The sequence below is a fragment of the Bos indicus x Bos taurus genome, chromosome 15, assembly GCF_003369695.1.
Source record: "Bos indicus x Bos taurus breed Angus x Brahman F1 hybrid chromosome 15, Bos_hybrid_MaternalHap_v2.0, whole genome shotgun sequence".
Classification (NCBI taxonomy): Eukaryota; Metazoa; Chordata; class Mammalia; order Artiodactyla; family Bovidae; genus Bos; species Bos indicus x Bos taurus.
This window is the reverse complement of record NC_040090.1, coordinates 33,353,604-33,378,158: the sequence shown is the minus strand read 5'-3', so window position 1 is coordinate 33,378,158 and position 24,555 is coordinate 33,353,604. Positions and strand designations below refer to the sequence as shown.

The following is a 24,555-nucleotide window of genomic DNA, read 5'->3' as shown; positions in this document are numbered from 1 at the left end:
GGGTTAAAAGTCCTTGCCATTCTATTCAACAGTTATGTTATCTTGGTAACATTACTTCCCTGCTCTGGGTCTCTCTTTTATTTGTCACTTTAAAACTAAAGTCAGGGAGAATGTAGATTAGATATTTGTAAGTGAGTTCTCCCAGCTCTAGAATGCCATAGACCTTAGCATCAGGTTGTTATAAACAGTTGAGAGCTGTGAATAACCCTGCATTTTCCACCTTATCAGAATGTGACCTACATCTCAAAAGGAAAATGGTAACTGAATTCATTATCAATTTAACAAACCTTACTGAACACATACCATGGCTCCTGGAGGACCTCCCTGAGAAAAGTCAGACAATTAAAATATCTATACAATACAGATAGTGTATAGGAAAAGTTAAACACAGGAGCTGTGGAAACATGGAAAGCTTCCTAGAAGTTCAGAAAAGCATTTCTAAAGGTGCCAATCTGAGCTGAACCTTGAAAAATAAACAAGAGTTTGCCAAGTAGTCATGTGAGGAGGAAGAACATGAACAAAGTCACAAAGATCTGAAAGGACAAGGAGTTTGTAGGGAAATTATAATGATTCAGGGTTACTATACCCTGGAGGATATGGCAGGAAATGATAGGAAATAATGTGAGGCAGTGAAGTAGGGGTCAACACACTGAGGGTTCTGGGTACTGATGTAAGGAGTTTAGGCTTTATGTTGAAGCAGGAAGAGCCACTGAAGGGTTTGCCGTAAGAGAGGGGCATGGTGAAGTTTGCATTTGAGGTCACTCTCTCTCTGGCTCTGCTGTGTAGGAAGGATGTGGAAGGGAGGAGGCAGGTTGGAAAACAGGGACCAGGGACAAGATCAACTGAGAGTATCTCTGCTCTAAGGGCTGCACGTGCATTTTCTCAATCAACATAACAGGAAATGACTGTAGTCATTTTCCCATTTTACTGATGGAGAGCAAACAGAGCTTAGAGAGATTTTCATCCCCCACCCTCCACCCAAGTTCACCTGGCTAGTAAATGGTGAAGCTAGGATTGGCTACCCACGGATGCTTTGAAAATCACACGAGATGCTTTGAAAATCACACAATGTCCACCTCACTCCACCTGGGTCCCCTTCATCAGGTGATTGCGATTTCCTGGTTCCTGGTTCAAGGAAAAAAATCTGTTACTTCCCTTAACCATTCTCATTCCGCAAGCTACAAATTTATATTTGAATTGTCTTCTCCCTCTTTCTCCTACTCAAGGCTCAGCTCTCCATCTGTGCACTGGACCCCAACCTTCTTTCCATCAATCTGTCATTCTGGTCATTTCAAACTCTCCCTCTCTGTTGACTCCTTCTCCTTGCTGTGTCTCTTCCCCCATTCATCTCTGTTTCACAAAAGCAGGGGTGTGCTCTCTCTTCATTTATCCCCTTACCACCCTCCCAATCTTTACCCCAGGCCATTTTGCTTATAACACCTGCCGAGGTCCAGCCCCGGCTGATCCAGGGTATTCGAAGGAGAGACGGCCTAGGCGACTATTTATTTATTTATTCATCAAAGATATAAAGAATAATAGAATGAGGATAGCTCAGTAGGAAAATTCAGTGGAGAAAAGAAGCTGAGTAGCTTGGTTTACGCGGAAAATCAATATAACCCGTGACACCAGGTTAGCTCTGACCACGGAGGCCGCAGGCACCCTCTCGAATAGCAGAAGGTGCCCCACCTTAGACACCTTCTCAAGTGGGTCTTAGAAGACCAGGCAAATAAATGGCCGCAGAGGATATCCACGCTTCAGATGGAGACTCAGCTGGAAGTTAAGGGGAAGAATGACATGGGGAGACCAAGCGTTGGTGAGCAAGGCCGGTAGCTTTATTTTCAACAGGGGCTTATATACCCTAAGTTACACATAGAGGATAATAGGGGATGCAAAGTCAGCAGTCTTTGATCCTTATCAAAAACCAGGGTTTCTTTCCTGCAAATTTATCGTATACAAATCGTTTAGGTGATTTACATCATCTTCTGGCCAGAAGGCTTATTAACATTTTATGACTCTTGACAAAGACTTATCAACAAAGACTTATTTTCCCTAAAAGTAATTATTTTAAGGTTTGGCACCATCTTCCGAAGATAAAATTGCATTCCTATAGGGCAGATGTGTAATGGGTTTACAACAAAGGAAAGAATTTATTACCTTAAGGGTCTAAAGTTACTAACACCAAGGCCACTACTTATTTTTTCTACATACCAACTATATTAATTAATACACATTCAAGGATACAATTCAGGGGATGTGAAAACTTGGCAGCAAGCATTGGCTCATCAATGAAATCTTTTACTAGTTTTATTCTGACAGTTTCTAACTCTCTGAGAGGCTCTAAGCTATTTGAATATCTTAAGCTTCCCCGTGCCTCTCGAGGCTGGGAGACTGTAAACAATCGTATGCATAGCTGTAGGAGTCCGGGTAAACTTGTCAGGCGAATTAGAGAGCGAGATGGTGGTGGGGGACAGCCCCCAGTAGTCAGAGGTGAGAGCACAAAGCAATAAAGTAGGCAGACTCTGTTTTTTGGGGGGTAGATGCTCGAGAATATCCAGGGGGACTCCTGAGGCTCGATCCCGCCTTTGCGTATGCTGAGCCTCCTTCCTCATGACCTTTGTCACGAATGGAATGCCTCACCGGCTCCCGGCAAACACCTAAAACTTCCTTTTCCTTTTTCAGTGCTTCTCATTGTGGTAAGTCACATATTATAAATCATACTATTTTAGCCATATCTGACTGCACGTTTCAGTGGCACTAAGTGCATCCACATTGCTGTTCAACTCTCATCATGATCCATCTCTGAATATTTTATCTTTCTAAACTGAAACTCTTCCTATTAAACACTAACTCCCCATTCCCTCCCCCACCACTCTTACCCCCAGCCCCTGGCATCTGCCAATGTTCTTTCTGAGAATTTTATTATCTAGGTACCTTGTATAAGTAGAATCAAACAGTACTTGTCTGCACCTAATGTATATTGGAATGCATTTTTTAAGGTTAACTTAATATTCCCTGTTAGTTCAGTTGGTAAAGAATCCACCTGCAATGCAGGAGACCACAGTTCAATTCCAGGTCAGAAAGATCCCCTGGAGAAGTGATAGTCTACCCACTCCAGTATTCTTAGGCTTCCCTTGTGACTCAGCTGGTAAAGAATCTGCCTGCAATGTGGGAGACCTGGGTTTGATCCCTGGGTCAGGAAGATCCCATGGAGAAGGGAAAGGCTAACCACTCCAGTATTCTGGCCTGGAGAATTCCATGGACTGTATAATCCATGGGGTTGCAAAGAGTCAGACATGACTGAGCGATTTGCACTTAAATATATGTCCTACAAACAGATTGCATCTCTTTTTTTTCCCCCTCTACTGTACAATAGGTTCTCATTAATTGTCTGTTTTGTGCATAGTGGTGTGTATATGTCAATTCCAATCTCGTACAGAATGAAGTAAGTCAGAAAGAGAAAAACAATATTGTATATTAATGCATATATGTGGAATCTAGAAAAATGGTACAGATGAACCTATCTGCAAACCAGAAATAGAGACATTAATATCATTAGTTAGACATTAGTATCATTAATACTTCTTTGATTATAGCAACCATTACTACTGTTAGATATATTTATTATTTCTAATTATTGTACAAAACCTATGGAATTGAAAGTATTACTAGTTCGTGCAAAAAGAAACTAATCTCAGATAAGCAACAGCCCAAAGTCAAACAACCTGTTAGAGGCTAAGCTGATATTTGAGTCCCAGATTATTAGAGTCAAACCTTCCATTAGTTTTAGAAACAGACATTTTTGTTTGTTGATTACCTAACCATTTGTCTTTGGCACCCTCTCCACTCCCTTCTCATTCTCTTATTTCTCCAGAATGTCTAAGACATGTAAACAATGTAACACAGGAAAATTTATATGGACTTTAGACCTACCTGAGTTCAATTCCAGCTCTGCTTGCTACAAATCCACATACACACATACAGTCTTCCATTCGTATTACCGTATTATCAGACACATTCATTTATACAGTCACAACATACATTATTTACTCATACAAATTTTGATGATTTACATGCTAGCACACATTTTCCCTGTTCACACAAAACAGCCCTTCACCATAAGCACACACACACACATTTATAAATTTGCCTTCATATATATACCCACCCAAACTCACAGTCATTAACCCTTCAAATTCACTGTCACTTATCTAAGTCATAACTTTGCCTATCTCCATTCAGTATACTGGCTCTCCTCTCATTAAATCAGTTTCCTTAAGGAGGTGGATATTCCAAAGTTTATTCAGCCCTTGCCCCTGCTTCCAGTCTGACAGTCCTCTAATCTACGCCAGAAGGAAGAACTCTCTCTGGGAATGCGATTCACAAGATAACCTCCTGCTTCACCAGTTCCCTCTGGAATTGCCCAAATATGAGTCAGAGATGTAAAATATCAACACTGATTGGCACTCTATATCAGCAATCATCAAACTGCAGCCAGTGGGCCAAATCCTGCCCACCACCTTCTTTTATAAATAAAATGTTATTGAAACACAGCCATACCCAGTTATTTACATATTGTCTATGACTGCTTTCATGGAACAGATTGAGTAGTTGCAACAGAGACAATGTTCAAAACTTAAAGTATTTGCTGTTACTCTACAAAAACTTTTTGGTGATCTCCATTTTAAAATAATCTTGTATGATTTATTATTTATGAAGGAAAGGCAATTTTCCCAAGGTCACAGAGGAACTGAGTTAAGATTTCTTGCCTCTCATTCCACTATTTCCACCATGCCACAAAGCTTCTGCAGGCACATTTTTGTCTGCCCTGACTCTGCTCTCAAGGGATGGAGAATTCCAAAGAGAACCTCTATTGGGTGACCAAATGGTGAAGGCAATCCATTATTGTTTCCCATGTCTCTCATTAATAAACTCAGCATGTCCCACCTCCTTTATCCCCACCATTCCTGCCCACAGGCAGAAGGACCCAAAGAGGCACCAGGCTACCCTGGTCAGTACCAACCTACATCTCTCCTCACTCCAAACTGTCATCGTAGCCATTTGGAACCACAGACTGGAGCCATGCCCCTGCCTAGATGGCAGGGTATTCCCATAACCAGCAGACTGTGTTCAGTGGCCAGGGGATAAAGCTGGAGGAGAAACTGCAGGGCAAGTTATTTGTTCTCTGAGTATCTCTGGGGACCATGGTCTTATTTATGTTGTCTTTCTTTTCCCCCAGGACCTCCTCTATTGCTGGTCTCCTCAGTGACATAACCGGAAAGTCCTTAGCCCTTCTTGTCTGAGTGCTGGAAGCCTCATGTGGAAAGTGTGCCTGATAGGTTATATGAGCTTAGGAAAGGAGTTGTGAGAAAAGATTTGGAATGAGTGTCTGACTCTTTGCAACCTCATGGACTGTAGCCTGCCAGGCTCCTCTGTCCATGAGATTTCCCAGGCAAGAATAATGGAGTGGGTTGCCATTTCCTTCTCCAATCCCAATCAGGGATTGAACCTAAGTCTTCTGTGTCTCCTGCTTGGCAGGCAGATTCTTTACCACTGAGTCACCTGGGAAGCCCTAATGAACCAATACGGATACATTATTATTAATGAAAGTCTGTAGCTTATATCAGGGTACATTCTATGTTGTATAGTTTATGGGTTTTAAAAAATGTATAGTGACATGTGTACACCATTAGAGTGCCGTTCAGAATATTTTCAAAAGCTTAAAAATACTTGCAGGCCTCCTATTTATCCCTCTTCTGTTCCCTCAGAATCTCTCAAAGCCAAGGATTTTTTTTTTTTTACTATCTCTGTAGTTTTGCCTTTTTCCAGAATTCCATAAGATTTGTATCATACAGTATGTACCTTTACAGATCACCTTATTTTGCTTAGCATAATGCTTTTAAATTTCCCCCACATCTTTTTGTGGCTTCGTATCTCTCCTTTTTCTATTGTTGAATAATATTCCATTGTTTGGATGTACCAGAGTTTGCTTCCAAAATTTGGCAATTATGCAGAAAGTTTCTGTAAATATCTGTGTGTAGGCTTTTCTGTAGACATAAGTTGTCAACTAGTTGGGTAAATACTAAGAAGCGTGGTTGCTAGATCATGTGGTAAGAGTCTGTTTAGCTTTGTAAGAAATTGAGGAACTGAAGAAGCCATTTCCAAAGTGGCTTTACCATTTTCATTTCTGCCAGCAATGAGTAAGAGTCCTGTTGATCCATATTCTTAACAACATTTACTATTGTCAGGGTATCGGTTTTAGCCATTCTAATAGGTATGTAGTGGTATTTCATTGTTGTTTTAATTTTCATTTCCTTAATGAAGTATGCTGATATTGGGTATTTTTCATATCTTCATGTGACATCTCAATGGATTCTCCTCACCAGAAACAGCTACTGGTTAATTTCTCAGTGTTCCCCCCTGCCATACAATACAGTTACTGCAATTTTTTGCACAAATAATGTTTTGCATGTTCATGGCTTTGAATGCTCAACCTAACATTTCTTATTGGTGTCCAAAGAACAAACAGAGGAATTATTCCTTGATAGGAGAGACAGCTCCTCCAGCAAGATGGAAGAAAAGGATGGTGGGAGCAGATATGTGCATGTATGTGCTGAATATAGAGATGTTTTAAATTTTAGTGTCTTGAATTTCTGTGAGTTTCTTACTGATTAGTTCTGATTTAGCAGGCAAGATTTTCTGTCAAAGTTAAATAGGTAAGTTCTTGAATCAAGGTTGAAGGTTTGAATAGGGTGTGTACATGAATCATTAATTAGGTGGAATGGGAGAATGAGCTGACTTGAGCAGATGTGTAAATTTGCTGGGTTCTGTTGGTAGTCTAGGTTGATAATCATTTAATGGCACCACTCTGCTCCCCTGGTGAGTACCTAAATCTAGTTGTTAATTTGGTTTATAATAATGTGGGGGTGGGTCAGAAAGAATGGAGGAAAAGATTTAAAGGATTTGAGAATACTTAGAAGAAATTTAGGGCTTCCCAGGTGGCGCAAGTAGTAAAGAACCTGCTTGCCAATGCAGGAGCCATATGACACACAGGTCCGATCCCTAAGTCAGGAAGATCCCCTGGAGGAGGGCACAGCAACTCACTCCAGTATTCTTGCCTGGAGAATCCCATGGACAGAGGAGCCTGGCAGTTTACAGTCCATAGGTTCCCAGAATCAAACACGATTGAAACAACTTAGCAGCAGCAGCAGCAAAAGAAATTTATTATTAATATAATGAAGAGCATGGAATCTAAACTTAATTTTAACCACACAAGGTGGGTTGGTGATTTAGAAAGAAACTTGTAGTGTTATTAGATTAACCATCCTAGCAAGGTTGAACAATAAGCTTCATTAACCCATACTTGGACAAGTACTTGTGACTAGACAGTGGGATGTTTGAATTAATGAATTCGAAAGTGGAGAAAGGAAATGGTTATGAGAGTGCATAACTACAGTGGGGTTAAGGGAAAGGCAACTGAGTTTAGGAGGAAATAGAATCAAGAGCACAGGATGAAGAATTAAGTTTTCCACGTGGACACCAAAGTCCCTATGGTACTAGTATAATGACTTGCATGGGTTTTTGAAAGAATTGAGAGGAACTTAAGACAGCACTGAAGAGTAGAAGGGAGATAGCATGAGTCTCAAAGCAGCACTAGTCTTTAAGAACACGAATGAGCATTATTTTGGGGAAAAAAAAAAACTGGGAAATATTTAGAAATAAAAATGGCCCCCAAATGGGCTTCAAAATATGAAGAGCTTTAAAAACTTTAAAATATGAAGAGCTTCTACAAGTTCCAAATATATGGCACCAAAGTATCAATGAACAAAAATACTTAACTGGAGGATTTTGTTTTTTATCTCTGTATGATAAATCCTACAAAGGCACCTGTCTTGTTCACTCTTGTATTGCATAGTGCCTGGCATAGAGTATGTTACCAATGAAAAAATTTAACTTTGTCAAAAAAAAGAACAATAAATAATTATTAAAGTATGGAAATTTTGCATCAATAAAAATTATATGGAAATAGAAAATAGCCATAACAATTTATTTCTTTTGAACATTGTATATTTAAATATAATCCAGAACATATACAGAAGTTTATACATAACTATACTTATCAAAGAATATTTTCTTATTGAAGTATATTGTGTTAGTTCCAGGTGTACATTATGATTTTCAGATTATTTTCCATTATAAGTTATTACAAGATGCTGAATATTGTTGGGTCTTCCCTGCTGGCACAGATGTAAAGAATCTGCCGGCAATGTATGCGACCTGGACTCAACTCCTGGGTCGGGAAGATCCCCTGGAGAAGAGAATGGCAACCCCCTGCAGTATTCTTGCCTGGGAAATCCCATGAACAGAGGAGCCTGGCAGGCTACAGCCCAAAGGGTCATGAGTCAGACATGACTTAGTGACTAAAACACATTGGTTCATTAAATGTAACAAAGTACCACACTAATGCAGATGGTAATAAGGAAAACTCTCTGATCGAGGGAGGAGGAAAGGGGTAAGAGGTATACAGGAACTCTCTGTTCTTTCCACTCAATTTTTCTGTAAACCTAAACTTACTGTTAAAAAATATATTAATTTTTAGCAATCTTTGAAATTAAAATAGTGGATTGTTTAAGCAGCTTATTAGATAGAGCTAAAGAAATCTGATAAAGCTAGACAGTGTATTGAAGAGCAGAGACATTACTTTGATGACCAAGGTCCATAGAGTCAAAGCAATAGTTTTCCCGGTAGTCAAGTATGGATGTTAAAGTGGGATTGGGAAGAAGCCTGAGTGCCAAAGAATTGATGCTTTTGAACTGCAGTGTTAAAGAAGACTCTAGAGAGTCCCTTGGACTGCAAGGAAATCAAGCCGGTCAATCCTAAAGGAAATCAAACCTGAATATGCATTGGAAGGACTGATGCTGAAGCTGAAGCTGAAGCTCCAATACTTTGGCCACCTGATGTGAAGAGCCAACTCATTGGAAAAGACCCTGATGCTGGGAAAGATTGAAGGCAGGAGGAGGAGACAGCAGAGGATGAGATGGTTGGATAGATTCACTGGCTCATTGAACATGAATCTGAGCAAATGCTGGGAGATACTGAAGGACAAGGAAGCCTGGTGTGCTGCAATCCATGGGGTTGCAAAGAGTTGGACATGACTTAGTGACTGAACAAGAGCAACAACAACAAAGGGATCATTAGAAATTTAAAAATAGATTAGAAAAAGGCATCCTGCACAGTGGGGGAAGGCCAGGTTAGGAGAAATTGTGAAAGTAACACTGACATATAAACACTATCGTGTGTAAAATAGATAACCAGCAGGAAGCTGCTACATAACACGGGAAGTTTAGTTTGGTGCTTTGTAATGATCTTGAGGGGTGAAATGAGGGGGAGGAAAGGCACAAGACGGAGGGGAAATATATATATAAATATGACTGATTCATGTTAATGTATGACAGAGAACACCACAACTCTGTAAAGCAATTATCTTCCAAAGAATAAAATAAAGGGGAAAAAAAAGGAAAAATGTATCCCAATATGACACAAAGAAATAGAGTTACAAAATAATAATGAAGGGTTAAATTTCTTGTAGAAAAGAAATAGAATATAGAGCTTTTAAAAAAAATCTTGTTTCATAAGAAATGTAACTGGACTACAGTCATCAGTTAAAATTCAAAAATTATCAGATATTATGGAAAAAATAAAATTTTATGTGGTTTAAAAGTCATAAGCTTTAAAACCATATAGGCACACAATGCTTGGGAGAAAGAATATAAAATTGTTTACTAAGAAAACACTAACCAATAGAAAACTGAATTAGTTATATTCATATTCAACTAAATAGTATACTTACAATTTCAAAACCGCTAAGAAGATCAGTTGTTCCAGAGCGAAACTTACAAGAATTACAAGAAACTGGCAAATAATAATTACTGTGAGAAAAATAACTCTTTTCCCAATAATTGTTGAATATTTTAAATTAAAAAAAATATTTTAAATATTTAAATTGTTGAAGTTTTGAACAATACAGCTAATAAGCTTCTTCTTCCTCATTCCTTAACTCATATGACATGTTAGAAAGTTTCCAACAGTTTAATTGCATAACAAACATATTATATAATGTTACAGAAAAAAAGTTAACTATACCTGTGCAGAAAGATGTAATCATATAAAAACTGAAAAACATACTAAAATTTAATAATTATGCCTCAGTTTTCTCTTTACTGGTCATTAAAGTTTGTTTTCTTTATTTTGTTTAGTTTTGTTTATTTATTTACATAGAGTCTTGAAAATTAAATATAAATATGTATACCATAAAAAATAGAAGACAAATCTAAGACTAATAGTCAGATCTTAGATTGAAGAAAATAGACCAAGGTTAAAACAATGAAACCCACAAAGGAAAAGAATGATGGATTTGAAAATATTTAATTTCTTTCTTTAAGTAAAACAAAAAAAAACCAAAGAAAGAAAATTAAAGAAATTAATATTTAAACAACCTGAAAAATACTTTCAATAAATATTAATACCTTGGGGAAGTTATATATCCTCTCTGAGCTTCAAACTACAAGTCTGTAAAAAGGAAAGAATAGAAACAATAACAAGTCTGAACTGACATGACAAATAAGGTGTAAAATGTTTTGCACAAATTCAATAAATAGTTGTTACTATTAATCCACAGAGAAATACAATATGCAATAACCACAATATAAATTCTTCAAGGTGTCTATTAATAAATTCAAAGTAAAGGAAAATGAAAAAATGATTTTACCATATCACACAGCAAATTTCTAAAAATAGAACTATTTACTAAATGCTAGTAGTGTGTTTGTTGCTCAGTCGTGTCTGACCCTGTGATCCTATGACTGTAGCCCACCAGTTTCCTGTGTCCATGGAATTTTCCAGGCAAGAATACTGGGGTGAGTTGCCATTCCCTTCTCCAGGAGATCTTCCCAACCCAGGAATCAAACCCAGGTCTCCTGCATTGCAGGCAGATTCTTTAACGTCTGAGCAACTAGGGAAGCTAGTAAGAGTGAAATAAATTTTGACATATATTTCTGACAAGAGTAAAAATTAAGAGTAACTTCTCTAGAAGCAATTTTCCAATGTGCCAGATGAGTCTAAAATCTTGATACCCTTCCTTAAGGCTAAAATAATGCAAATCTTGGGACTTCCCTGGTGGTCCAGTGGCTAAGACTCTGCACCCCTAATGCAGGGGGCTGAGTTCGCTCCCTGGTCCAGGAACTAGATGCCACATGTCACAACTAAGATATGAATATGTATGTAGTTGTAGTTGTTACAATTATATACACACACACACACACACACACACACACACACACATAAATTCTGGATGATTATACACCAAAATGTACAACAAATTTCTCTGGGTAGTAGAATCATGTGCAAGTTTAATCTTCATCTTATTACTTTTCTATAGAATATTTATTTAAAAGAAAATGTTTTCAAAAGAAGTATAAACAATATGGTCTCATGTTGTAGAGAAAGTAGTACTTCACCTTGAGATGAAGTGGTTGTAATGACCTCACTGGGTAGATGACACCAAGCTGAGCCTTGAAAGAAATGGTATGAATTCATTAAAAAGTCAAGAAAAGTAGAGGGCATTCCAGACAAGTGGATCATTCAGGAAAACTGTACCAAGACACCTGAAAACATGGCTGAACATGGAGAAGTTAGAGATATGCAGTTCCTTGAGACAAAATCATAGACTGTGTGAAAGTGACATGGAAATAGTTGCTGGTAAGGAAACCTGCATTTATTCTGTACCATTTTGAGGGTAATGATCTTTGAGAAACAATTCCCAAAAGTCAAAAGTTAGAAGTATAGCACCTCTTCATGCCCATCATACTTTGAGTAAGCATATGAAGAAATGAAGGTTTTACATGAGTGTCCAGAGATGTGTGAGATGTCTTGGGACTTAACAGCCCAAGACAGAAAGCCTACTTTTTTTTAATCTAATTGGGACTTAATATTACATTTGACTATTCCCAAAGTTGAACTGAATATTAATGAGTTAGACATGACTGCCAAAGAACAACCTGTCCACTCCCAAATAATAAGATGTAAGTGTCTCAGTCAATCCACAGGCATGGCTTTCAGACTGATTAGAGAGGTAAGGCTCACAGGATCAATTAAGTTGCTCCAGAGCCCATAACTCCATGAGTCATTTTTCCTACTGACTCAGTACTAGTTCTCTTGTTCACTGCTGCCAAAGTACATCTCATGAAGGATCACAATTTCTGAGAAACCAGTCTCTGTCATCCCCAAAGTCATTTCTGCTTATTAAACAATACATAAACCACTTGGTCTCGTATCTGTTTCGTCTTGACTCCATAAATGATGGGATTAAGCATAGGTGGAGCAAGCATGCTGATGCTGGCCAGTAGGATGTGGATGTGTAGTGGGATGTCATGTTCAAAGCTCTGAGTGAGGACTGAGAATGTACCAGGCCCATAAAAAAGGATGATGATGCAGACATGGGAGCCACATGTGTTTAGAGGCTTTGTGACAAGCCTCTTGGGAAGCGATGAGGAAGACAGCACAGAGAATCAGAACATAGGAAACAAAAATGAGGGGAATATCTAGGATCACTGTTGACATTAAGACAAAAAATCCATACTAGATGTTTACTTGGATGGCATCACAGGCATACTTGGCCAAGACGATGTGTTCACAGAATGTATGTGGGAGGATGTTATTTCTGCAAAAGTGCAGCCTCTTCAGAAGAAATACCATGGGGAAAATTGTACAATGTGCTCCCAAGAAAACAGCCACACCAATTTTCCCTATCACAGAGTCGGTGAGTATTGTGGTATATCTCAGTGGGTAACATATTGCAATGTAGTGATCAAATGCCATAATTAGCAAGATGCTTGACTCAGAAATGAAGGAGGAATGCTGAAAGTAGAGTTGGGCAATGCAGCTACTAAGAGAGATTTCCCAACTGTCGCACCAGAAAATGGCCAATGCCTTGGGTTCTGTGGTTGAGGCAAAGACAATGTCAACTGCAGCCAGCATACAGAGGAAAAGATACATAGGTTCATGGAAGCTGCTCTTGATGAGGACGATGAAGATGAACAGACCATTTCCAAGGAGGGCAAAACATAGGAGATGAAGAAGGTGATGGAAATCCACATGTGTAGGTCTTCTCGGCCTGGAATGCCCAGCAGATAGAAGACTATATGGTTAACATCAGTGTGGTTGCAGCCATCCAGTCCTAAGACAGGCTACTGTGGACTTTTCCTGAATTTCTCCTAATAGAGACAAAGAGAAATACAAGTTATATATGTTTTTCTAGGTTTTCTGCTTAATTATATCAAATTCAGTTCAGTTCAATCACTCAGTCGTGTCCAACTCTTTGTGACACCATGATTTACAGCATGCCAGGCCTCCCTGTCGATCACCAGCTCCCAGAGTTCAGCCAAACTCTTGTCCATCGGGTCGGTGATGCCATCCAGCCATCTCATCCTCTGTCGTCCCCTTCTCCTCCTGCCCCCAATCCCTCCCAGCATCAGGATCTTTCCAATGAGTCAACTCTTCGCATGAGGTGGCCAAAGTACTGGAGTTTCAGCTTTAGCATCAGTTCTTCCAAAGAACACCCAGGACTGATCTCCTTTAGGATGGACTGGTTGGATGTCCTTGCAGTCCATGGGACTCTCAAGAGTTTTCCCCAACACCACAGTTCAAAAGCATCAATTCTTCGGTGCTCAGCTTTCTTCACAGTCCAACTTTCACATCCATACATGACCACTGAAAAAACCATAGCCTTGACTAGACGGACCTTTGTTGGCAAAGTAATGTCTCTGCTTTTGAATATGCTATCTAGGTTGATCATAACTTTCCTTCCAAGGAGCAAGCATCTTTTAATTTCATGGCTGCAATCACCATCTGCAGTGATCTTGGAGCCCAAAAAAATAAAGTCTGACACTGTTTCCTCATCTATTTCCCATGAAGTGATGGGACCACATGCCATGAACTTCGTTTTCTGAATGTTGAGCTTTAAGCCAACTTTTTCACTCTCCTCTTTCACTTTCATCAAGAGGTTTTTTAGTTCCTCTTCACTTTCTGCCCTAAGGGTGGTGTCATCTGCATATCTGAGGTTATTGATATTTCTCCCGGCAATCTTGATTCCAGCTTGTGCTTCTTCCAGCCCAACGTTTCTCATGATGTACTCTGCATATAAGTTAAATAAGCAGGGTGACAATATACAGCCTTGATGTACTCCTTTTCCTATTTGGAACCAGTCTGTTGTTCCATGTCCAGTTCTAACTGTTTCTTCCTGACCTGCATACACATTTCTCAAGAGGCAGGTCAGGTGGTCTGGCATTCCCATCTCTTTCAGAGTTTTCCACAGTTTATTGTGATCCACACAGTCAAAGGCTTTGGCATAGTCAATAAAGCAGAAATAGGTGTTTTTTCTGGAACTCTCTTGGTTTTTCCATGATCCAGTGGATGTTGGCAATTTGATCTCTGGTTCCTCTGCCTTATCTATATCCAGCTTGAACATCTGGAAGTTCACGGTTCACATACTGTTGAAGCCTGGCTTAGAGAATTTTGAGCATTATTTTACTAGCGTGTGAGATGAGTGCAATTGTGCAGTAGTTTGAACATTCTTTGGCATTGCCTTTCTTTGGGATTGGAATGAAAACGGATCTTTTCCAGTCCTGTGGCCAATGCTGAGTTTTCCAAATTTGCTGGCATATTGAGTTCAGCACTTTCACAGCATCATCTTCCAGGATTTGAAATAGCTCAACTGGAATTCCATCACCTCCACTAGCTTTGTTCACAGTGATGTTTTCTAAGGCCCACTTGACTTCACATTCCAGGATGTCTGGCTCTAGGTGGGTGATCATGCTAAGTCACTTCAGTCATGTCTGACTCTTTGCAACTCTATGAACTCTATCCATCTCCTCTTTCTATGGGATACTCCAGGCAAGAATGCTGGAGTGGGTTGCCATGTCTTCCTCCAGGGAGGGGATCTTCCCAACCTAGGGATCGAACCCACATCTCATGTCTCTGGCACTGTTAGGAAGGTTCTTTACCTCTAGCACCACCTGAGAAGCTCAATATCATATAGGAAAATCCAAATGAACTTCTTGGCCAACCCAAGAATATTAGTAACTATAGTTAAAATTATATCTATTAGATTTCTAGAAGTTATTCATCCTACATAACTGTAAAATTGTACCCTTTGTATGTGAATGTTCAGAGATGACACAAGATATCTCAAAGGATGATAACCTCAACAAAAATAGTTGAAGAAATTAAAAGCCAGAACACAGTACTCATCCATCATCTAATAAATCTAGTGATGTGAAGGATACATGAGTTTGGAAACTCACAAGTTCTGGGTAGGATGAAGTTTGCTCAGTCAAACGTGACACACATTCTCTGTTGCTTTGACAGCAGACAATATAAATTCTGAAAACTTCCTGGTGAACTTCCACTGGAAATAGAATTCACTAAGCTATTTTCTAGTATCCAGTTTACCATAGTGTTTCCACCCACCAATTCTATAGCTCATGTCATCCATCACTACAAAAACTGAAAACTATTTTGTCCTCCAAAGTTATTTCTGCTTTGGGAAAAATATGTGGGCCATCTGCTGTTGGATTTCCTTCATCTTGTTCCCATAAATGATGGGATTCAGCATAGGTAGAGCCAGAACGCAGACATTAGCCAACAAGATGTGAATATGAGGTGGAATGTGATGACCAAACCTCTGAGTCAGGGTTGTGAAGATGGCAGGTCCATAAAAGAGAATAATGATGCATACATGGGAGCCACACATGATGAGAGCTTTGTGACAAGCATCTTGGGAAGACATGTGGAAGCCAATATAGAGAATTAGCATGTAAGAAACAAAAATTAGCAGGGTATTTAAAACCACTGTTGACATTAAGACAGAGAATCCATACCAGATATTCACTCAAATGTCACTACAAGCATATTTGGCCAAGCCAATGTGTTCACAATAGGTGTGTGGGATGAAATTATTTTGGCAGAAAGTCAATCTTTTCCAAAGAAATACTATAGGGAAAATCATACAATAACTTCTCAGAAAGATGATAACACCAATTTTCCAAATCAATGTATGTATAAGAATAATGGTGTATATCAGTGGGTAGCATATGGCAACATAGCGGTCAAATACCATCACCAGCAAAATCCCTGACTCAGACATGAAAGTGCAATGGATGTTGAAGAACTGAGTGATGCAGTGATCCAGGGAGATCTCCCCAACATGGAACCAGAAGATGGCCAAGGCCTGAGGGATTGTGCACATGGAGAGGACAAGGTCTGTTCCAACCAGCATGCAGAGGAAGAGGTACATGGGTTCAGGGAGGCTGCACTTTGTAACAATGATAAAGATGAGGAGGTTGTTCCCCAACATAGCAAGGACATAGGAAATGAAGAAGGGGATGGAAATCCACATGTGCTGGGCCTCAAGGCCAGGGATGCCCAGCAAGTGGAAGACTGTGTGACTGACACCAGTGTGGTTTAATGTAAGCATATCTGGGGCGACTTTTAGAGACATCACCTCATACTCACAGACAGAGCAGACAGAGATGAAAATCCAGATTTTCCTGGAATATTCTTTGTGAAGTCACAAAGACTTTTGGCATATCTTGCACACTCCATCTTCTGTGAACACATGCAAATAAGAAACATGAAAAGTCAACAACATATGTTCTCTGTTTCAGTGAGTGATAGTCTCATTAAAAGATAGGCATATCTCCAGATAATCAAATAAAACATACTATTGTATATATTTCTCCTACAAACAGAGGATTATGAACATTAAGTGTAAGTCATTATATGTATCTAGAAAGATTGTAAGAAGAGGTTTCTTGAATTTGAACTTGAACTTCACCTTGGTGGTTAGTTTATTATAAGGAGAAGAATGAAAAAAGAGGAATCAATAAAGGAAAAGTGGGTATTCAGATAGAAGTATAGCATATCCATGAACACAGCTTGTTCATATCCAGGTGACTGCATAGAGGATACTGAAGAGAGCAGGATAGGTTGAAGTACTGGAGATTTGGCCTAACTGATGAATGTGAGATTTGAAATCTCTCATACACACTTGTGAATTGATTCAAGAGATATTTTAAGGGGTAACATGACAGGGCCTGTGTGTCTGAGGTGAGGCACTCCTCTGGCTTATACTTTAGGGACCTAAGTTAACATGTGACTGAAATTGGAAAATAGGGCATTGACATTTGGAAGATTTTTTCAGCAGGTGGAAATATTGTCATCTGGTTCTTAGTGTTCATTCATTTATTCATTAATCTGGTCAGTAAGGAAGCAGAAACAAATTTTCAGGCACCACACTACAAACTGGAGCTATAGAAAAATAGTAATTTGCCTGAGTCCTATTGGCCTTTTGTTTGAGAGAAAACCAATCTACAAGCAGGTCCGTTGAAGAATTGGAGACAAACGTTAATTCCCCCTAACAAGTTCAGTTCAGTTCAGTCACTCAGTTGTGTCTGACTCTTTGCGACCCCATGAATCGCAGCACGCCAAGCCTCCCTGTCCATCACCAACTCCTGGAGTTCACTCAGACTCACATTCATTGAGTCAGTGATGCCATCCAGCCATCTCATCCTCTGTCGTCCCCTTCTCCTCTTTCCCCAATCCCTCCCAGCATCAGAGTCTTTTCCAAAGAGTCAACTCTTCGCATGAGGTGGCCAAAGTACTGGAGGTACTAACAAAGGGGTATTTTAAACTTTCTAGCTCCGTAGCTAAGTTGTATCTTATGCTTATCAAAAATACGTCTTTACTCCTGATGTTTCTTTCTGAGGAGGACAATCTGCTCCAATTTGCATCCTCCACATGCTGGGAGAAAGTGTTCTGCCATCAGATTCAGTCAGCTGGCTGAGTCAGGGCACTCTCTCCTCAAGGGCACACAGCTGCTCTGGAGAAGATTCTCTGCAGCCAGAGCCACTGACATCCCACAGGAAAACAGGTGGGATGACAGCAGAGGGACGTGAGGGCAAGTGTGTGACTCAGAGGTGATTAGGAAAGGAAACCAGAAAAATAGCAGGAAGGAAGAGGACGAGGATGCCACAAATCAACAAAGGCAGGACTGGGCTGGAGGGCAAATTATGAAAGCTCCAAGTAATTGGGGAAAGCAAGGAGCAAAGAAAATTTTATAAACTGGGGCCAGACAGCAATGCCAAGAAACTCAGTGCTCAATTTCCCTGTGACATTGGTCCTCCGACCAAGTTAGAGTACCTTGGTCTGACACAAGTCCAGGAGGCTCCTGCCCTGTAGTTCTCTTGTCACACCTGCCTGAGAGGTTCCTGGTCCAATTCCTATGTCCTGTTTTAGGAGTCTAGGACAGATCTCTGTCATTGTCAGGGCTTTTAACATATTTTTAAAAAAGGTCTTTTTTCTAAGTCAATATCTCTTCTGTTTTCTGATGTCTGGTTGAATTATTAGGACCCTTGTCATATATTGGATCACTTTACATTCTTTATAAACCTTCATTAACCTCAGCTGCCTATAGACTCTCCACTTCCCTTCCCAAACCTTACCCTCCACATGGGCTGTAACCAACTAGTTTGATGCCTCTGATTTTTGCCAGGCATTCTGCACATATGTTAATAGCCTCCAAGAGGCTTGTCCCCTCTGGCCTGTCTAGGACATAAGACCAGCCCAGTCTTTATCTTGGTCCTGGAACCACCCCACCCTTAGGCATTTAATTGACTCACCACCCTTTCCTGAGTCTTCAGGAACAGACATAAGACTGGTGATGAAAGTCAGTTTGTTGGGATCTGGACACTTGGCTGTTTATTCGCTGACAGGAGAGCCCTTGGGGGAAGCACTTACATCAGAGCCCCAGGGACAGCTGCCTCCACCAGCCGTGCCTCCTACCAAATGGCCGAGATCCAGTCCTCAAGTTCATCCATGCACCATGCCTCCCCTCAGCCTTTCCCCCCTGTTTCCTCTCCTACTCTCCCCACATGCTCAGATCTTCACTTCACACTGAGTGTTCATTTTTAGGATGTTTTACAACAAAAGTCTCTCCAAGTAAAACCAGCTTTTCCACAGTCCTGTTTTAATACCTACACTGCCATTAAATATTGAGTTAATGAATATTAAGAAGAGGTGGGGGAGAGGGTGGGATGATTTGGGAGAATGGCATTGAAATATGCATAATATCATATATGAAACGAGTCGCCAGTCCAGGTTCGATGCACGATACTGGATGCTTGGGGCTGGTGCACTGGGACGACCCAGAGGGATGGTATGGGGAGGGAGGAGGGAGGAGGGTTCAGGATGGGGAACCACATGTATACCTGTGGCAGATTCATTTTGATATATGGCAAAACCAATACAATATTGTAAAGTTAAATACAATTAAATTAAAAAACAAAGAAGAGGTGGCAAGAATACACAGAAGAACTGTACAAAAAAGATCTTCATGACCCAGATAATCATGATGGTGTGATCACTCACCTAGAGCCAGATATCCTGGAATGTGAAGTCAAGTGGGACTTAGAAAGCATCACTACAAACAAAGCTAGTGGAGGTGATGGAATTTCAGTTGAGCTATTTCAAATCCTGAAAGATGATGCTGTGAAAGTGCTGCACTAAATATGCCAGCAAATTTGGAAAACTCAGCAGTGGCCAAAGGACTGGAAAATGTCAGTTTTCATTCCAATCCCTAAGAAGGCAATGCCAAAGAACGCTCAAACTACCGCACAATTGCACTCATCTCACACGCTAGTAAAGTAATGCTCAAAATTCCCCAAGCCAGACTTCAGCAATACATGAACCACGAACTTCCAGATGTTCAAGCTGGTTTTAGAAAAGGCAGAGGAACCAGAGATCAAATTGCCAACATCCGCTGGATCATGGAAAAAGCAAGAGAGTTCCAGAAAAACATTTATTTCTGCTTTATTGACTATGCCAAAGTCTTTGACTGTGTGGATCACAATAAACTGTGGAAAATTCTGAAAGAGATGGGAATGCCAGACCACCTGACCTGCCTCTTGAGAAACCTATATGCAGGTCAGGAAGAAACAGTTAGAACTGGACATGGAACAACAGACTGGTTCCAAATAGGAAAAGAAAGGAGTATGTCAAGGCTGTATATTATCACCCTTCTTATTTAACTTATATGCAGAGTACATCATGAAAAACGCTGGACTGATAGAAACACAAGCTGGAATCAAGAATCCCAGGAGAAATATCAATAACCTCAGATGTGCAGATGACACCACCCTTATGGCAGAAAGTGAAGAGGAACTAAAAAGCCTCTTGATGAAAGTGAAAGAGGAGAGTGAAAAAGTTGGCGTAAAGCTCAACATTCAGAAAACGAAGATCATGGCATCCGGTCCCATCACTTCATGGGAAATAGATGGGGAAACAGTGGAAACAGTGTCAGACTTTATTTTGGGGGGCTCTAAAATCACTGCAGATGGTGACTGCAGCCATGAGATTAAAAGACGCTTACTCCTTGGAAGGAAAGTTACGACCAACCTAAATAGCATATTCAAAAGCAGAGACATTACTTTGCCAACAAAGGTCCGTCTAGTCAAGGCTATGGTTTTTCCTGTGGTCATGTATGGATGTGAGAGTTGTACTGTGAAGAAGGCTGAGTGCCGAAGAATTGATGCTTTGAACTGTGGTGTTGGAGAAGACTCTTGAGAGTCCCTTGGACTGCAAGGAGATCCAACCAGTCCATTCTGAAGGAGATCAGCCCTGGGATTTCTTTGGAGGGAATGATGCTGAAGCTGAAACTCCAGTACTTTGGCCACCTCATGCAAAGAGTTGACTCATTGGAAAAGACTCTGATGCTGGGAGGGATTGGGGGCAGGAGGAGAAGGGGATAACAGACGATGAGACAGCTGGATGGCATCACTGACTCGATGGATGTGAGTCTGAGTGAACTCCAGGAGTTAGTGATGGATAGGGAGGCCTGGCGTGCTGCGATTCATGGGGTGGCAAAGAGTCGGACACGACTCAGCAACTGAACTGAACTGATGCCAATCCCATACTGTTCTGATCGATACAGCTTGGTAATAGTGTTTAAAATAACTACAGAATTATAGGTAGTTGTAAAAAAACAATGTAAAAAGTAGCCCCTCATACAATTCACCTAATTTTACCCAAGAGTAACATCTTGTATAACTATAGTAGAATATCTAAACAAAAAAATTGACATTAATAAAATCCACATATTTTATTTAGATGTTAAACATTTTACATGCACCTATTTCAAGGGAGTGGTTCTGGGCAATTGTATCACATATATAGGTTTGTATAAGCATCAGCACAATCAACAGAGTGTTCCTGCTGGGCTGTACTCCACGGGCTTTTGAAACCTGCGCTTGCCCAGCTTTAAGATGGAAGAAAAGAGGACTTCCCTGATAGCTCAGTTGGTAAGGAATCCACCTGCAATGTGGGAGACCTGGGTTCGATCCCTGAGTCAGGAAGATCCCCTGGAGAAGAGAAAGGCTACCCACTCCAGTATTCTGGCCTGGAGAATTCCATGGACTGTATAGTACATGGGGTCACAAAGAGTCGGACACAACTGAGTGATTTTCACAAAAAAAATAAATACATAAAAGATGGAAGAGTCCAGAGTCAGCAACAGAGACATCAATGGTATAATGGATGGGAGACAGAAATGTCTGTTCACCTTGCTGATAGTTTCCTTTGATGTGCAGAAGCTTTTAAGGTTAATTAGGTCCCATTTGTTTATTTTTGCTTTTATTTCCGATATTCTGGGAGGTGGGTCATAGAGGATACTGCTCTGAGGTATGTCAGAGAGTGTTTTGCCTATGTTCTCCTCTAGGAGTTTTATAGTTTCTGGTCTTATGTTTAGATCTTTAATCCATTTTGAGTTTATTTTTGTGTATGGTGTTAGAAAGTGTTCTAGTTTCATTCTTTTACAAGTGGTTGACCAGTTTTCCCAGCACCACTTGTTAAAGAGATTGTCTTTAATCCATTGTGTATTCTTGCGTCCTTTGTCAAAGATAAGGTGTCCATATGTGCGTGGATTTATCTCTGGGCTTTCTATTTTATTCCATTGATCTATATTTCTGTCTTTGTGCCAGTACCATACTGTCTTGATAACTGTGGCTTTGTAGTAGAGCCTGAAGTCAGGTAGGTTGATTCCTCCAGTTCCATTCTTCTTTCTCAAGATCGCTTTGGCTATTCGAGGTTTTTTGTATTTCCATACAAATTGTGAAATTATTTGTTCTAGCTCTGTGAAGAATACTGTTGGTAGCTTGATAGGGATAGTATAGTATATGATATATATGATATATATATATGATATATATAAATATATAGTATATATATATATGATATAGTATATGATAGTATACTCATTTTCACTATATTGATTCTTCCAATCCATGAACATGGTATATTTCTCCATCTATTAGTGTCCTCTTTGATTTCTTTCACCAGTGTTTTATAGTTTTCTATATATAGGTCTTTAGTTTCTTTAGGTAGATATATTCCTAAGTATTTTATTCTTTCCATTGCAATGGTGAATGGAATTGTTTCCTTAATTTCTCTTTCTGTTTTCTCATTATTAGTGTATAGGAATGCAAGGGATTTCTGTGTGTTGATTTTATATCCTGCAACTTTACTATAGTCATTGATTAGTTCTAGTAATTTTCTGGTGGAATCTTTAGGGTTTTCTATGTAGAGGATCATGTCATCTGCAAACAGTGAGAGTTTTACTTCTTCTTTTCCAATTTGGATTCCTTTTATTTCTTTTTCTGCTCTGATTGCTGTGGCCAAAACTTCCAAAACTATGTTGAATAGTAATGGTGAAAGTGGGCACCCTTGTCTTGTTCCTGACTTTAGAGGAAATGCTTTGTTTATAATAGCCAGGACATGGAAACAACCTAGATGTCCATCAGCAGATGAATGGATAAGAAAGCTGTGGTACATATACACAATGGAGTATTACTCAGCCATTAAAAAGAATACATTTGAATCAGTTCTAATGAGGTGGATGAAACTGGAGCCTATTATACAGAGTGAAGTAAGCCAGAAGGAAAAACACCAATACAGTATACTAACGCATATATATGGAATTTAGAAAGATGGTAACAATAACCCTGTGTACAAGACAGCAAAAGTGATGCTAATGTATGGAACAGTCTTATGGACTCTGTGGGAGAGGGAGAGGGTGGGAAGATTTGGGAGAATGACATTGAAACATGTAAAATATCATGTATGAAACGAGATGCCAGTCCAGGTTCAATGCACGATACTGGATGCTTGGGGCTAGTGCACTGGGACGACCCAGAGGGATGGTATGGGGAGGGAGGAGGGAGGAGGGTTCAGGATGGGGAGCACATGTATACCTGTGATGGATTCATTTTGATATTTGGCAAAACTAATACAATTATGTAAAGTTTAAAAATAAAATAAAATTAAAAAAAAAAAAAAGAAATGTCTGAAGCAAGTTCCTTACGTGACACCCCACGGTAAGCAGGGGTGACAGGAAGAATGTGGTGGCAAACTTTGCTCCCTGGAGAAGGGGAGATTACTAGTTAGAGGGGAATTGACATCAGGTGGGCTCATTAGTTACCAGGAAACCAGGAAAGGGGAATGTCCCCTCATTGTCCCTTTGATAAGAACAACAACTATCTGGGGCCTGGGGAAAGTACGTAGGAAGGTCAGTTGTATGAGTAGGGTGTAGGTAAAGAGGTACTGGTTGGGCAGGGGATGTACAGAGAATAGAGGAGGCTGACATGGCATCTTGCTGGAGACCCAGAAATTAGACTCATTTCCCAGTGAGGCCAGTGTTGTGGCTCAGTCTTCGAAAAAATTTCCGTTTACGAGGACTGGGGAGGAAATGTAAGGCATCTAACAGTCACAATACAGGAGACATCATGACAAGCAAAATATGAGCAGTAATCACATCTGAGATAATACTACACCCACCGTGGTTTTTTGTCCTGGTCTGCAATAATAGTCAGAAAATTCAAGTTTTCAGTAAAACCGGAACATTTGCAAAATCATATATATAAGAGCCACCTCTGAACCACAGCTACTCCACTTTGAATTTCAAACGCGTTCCCTTCCTCAATGACCAAAGCAGCTGTACAATGCATGTCTGAAAGGCCACAAAACAGGATGCTCTGGTCAGCAAAATTTAAGTTAAGCTATGCAGAAGCCAGAATGACTTTCCCAGACCTCAGTAGGGCAGAGGTTTCCACCATTTCCCCTTTTGACTAAAAACCCTCCAATAGAAAACACTTCTGATCAGAATATTAATTCAGAGATGCTGGGGTGCTGACTGCTACACCAGGTTCAGATCATGTTCATCAGTGCTAAACCTCCTTTATATTCACCCAGTCATTCATGTTGGGGGAAAACTAATCAGAATGCATGAGGCTGAGACATATGTTAATGAGGAAACACTTTAGAGGCCATACATTTGTTTTAACTTTTTATTTTGTGTTGAGGTATAGCCAATTAATAACGCTGTGATAGTTTCAAGTGAACAGTGAAGGGACTCAGTCATACATATACATGTATCCATTCTCCCCCAAACTCCCC

At 40.0% G+C, this 24,555-nt stretch overlaps 2 pseudogenes; both read right to left on the bottom strand.

Moving 5' to 3' along the window:
* Window positions 1–12,284: 12,284 nt before the first annotated feature.
* LOC113904904 lies at window positions 12,285–15,547 on the bottom strand (annotated as a pseudogene).
* Window positions 15,548–15,583: 36 nt separating this feature from the next.
* Window positions 15,584–16,528, bottom strand: LOC113904903 (annotated as a pseudogene).
* Between the last annotated feature and the right edge of the window lie 8,027 nt (window positions 16,529–24,555).